A 1,622-nucleotide genomic window follows, 5' to 3' on the forward strand; every position below is an offset into this window, starting at 1 on the left:
AAGAGGATGTAGATCTATTGTGACCCACTGTCTTATCAAGGGGATGTTCATTGAGACCAACTGTATTATCAAGATGTTGATCCATCGTGACCCACTGTCTTATCAAGGGGATGTTGACCCATTGTAACCCACTGTCATATCAAGAGGATGAAGATCTATTGTAGTTAGGACTAATAATAAAATAATAATAAATTCCTGTTTAGCATACATTTCGTTCCAAGCTGAGGAATTTTCTATCAGGAAATGGCTAGATGTACAATGGGAGCTTTACTTAAATTATTAGTATTCTAAGTTAATAAAACAGCTAATTCTTCAATTTCTAGTTGATAATCGTCCAATAATCATGTTTTGTAAGTTAATTAGCATTCCAAGTTAATGAAACAACTAGCTACCTCAATTTCTAGTTGATCATCGTCCAATAATCATGTTTTGTAAGTTAATTAGTATTCCAAGTTGATAAAACAACTAGCTACCTCAATTTCTAGTTGATCATCGTCCAATAATCATGTTTTGTAAGTTAATTAGTATTCCAAGTTAATTTATTGGACGATGATCAACTAGAAATTGAGGTAGCTAGTTGTTTATATTATTTGAACATTGTGCATGTGCTGATGGCTAGGAGCAATTCATGGTAACGATATTACAAGTCTCGTGCTGCCCTTGGAACCACTTCCTCCCTCATTGACCATGAATACGTAATATTGACTGACACCGTAAAATAAATGAGCCCCTCCCCCAGTAGCACAGCGGCATGTCTGCGGACTTACAACGCTAGAATCCGGGTTTCGATAAGATACCCGTGGTGGGCAGAGCGAAGATAGACCCTTGTGTGGCTTTATGGTCAACGACAAGCAAACAAACAATCCATAATGAATTTGAATCAAGTTAAAATAAAATTTCATTGAGCTACAGCTAGGTAATCGAGTGAGATTGCTGTGATTCTAGTTTTTACGGCCATCTTTTTCATTAAACGGCCTTCGTGAACCTTCGTTAACTTCAAGGTATACGAATATACGCTTAGCTTTATTGTAATGGCTTTTTGGTCAGATGGTTCTCTTTTAACCATAGCCATCACAAATATTGTAAAATTAGATATTTCAGCATCCCAAAAATTATCCTACTATAAACTTCATCGTTCCAAAACTAGCACACTTGTACTAGATTTAGCTGAACTGTTTTTGTTGTTTGGAATTTTAGCGCAAAGCTACACGATATGTCATCTTTACAATATCCACCACGGGAATCGAACCCGAATTTTAGCGTTGCAATTCTATAAATGTACTGCTGACCCACTTTGTGACAGCTGTACGAATGAGAGAATTTTAATCAAAGTCCAAATATATTCAACAAAGCAAATACATATAAATATATTTGTCTACAGATTAGTTGGTTCATCTTATAAAGTTAAAAATTGGATATATGTGTTAATTACTATATGTGAAGTATCTACAGTTTTTCTCTCTTTCACAGGCTAAGATATTCCGAAATCGTATGTATCCAAATGTTGTGTTTGATAAAATTCCACAAAATCCGGTGAGGTGAGATAGAGAATCATCGCCAAGTGGAGTTGTAGGTTCTTTCCCCCAAAACTTGAGGCGCTCGACTCGCAATCTGCGGGTCGC

At 36.1% G+C, this 1,622-nt stretch overlaps 1 long non-coding RNA gene across 1 annotated transcript in view; it reads left to right on the forward strand.

The window, feature by feature from the left end:
• LOC111089190 overlaps window positions 1-1,594 on the forward strand; it is a 51,847-nt gene extending 50,253 nt beyond the window's left edge. Inside the window, exon 5 of the long non-coding RNA XR_002613498.1 lies at window positions 1,471-1,594. This is a non-coding gene — a long non-coding RNA (uncharacterized LOC111089190). The remainder of the gene's footprint in view (window positions 1-1,470) is intronic.
• Window positions 1,595-1,622: the final 28 nt, after the last annotated feature.

Source organism: Limulus polyphemus, unplaced genomic scaffold (genome assembly GCF_000517525.1).
Source record: "Limulus polyphemus unplaced genomic scaffold, Limulus_polyphemus-2.1.2 Scaffold5505, whole genome shotgun sequence".
NCBI lineage: Eukaryota > Metazoa > Arthropoda > Merostomata > Xiphosura > Limulidae > Limulus > Limulus polyphemus.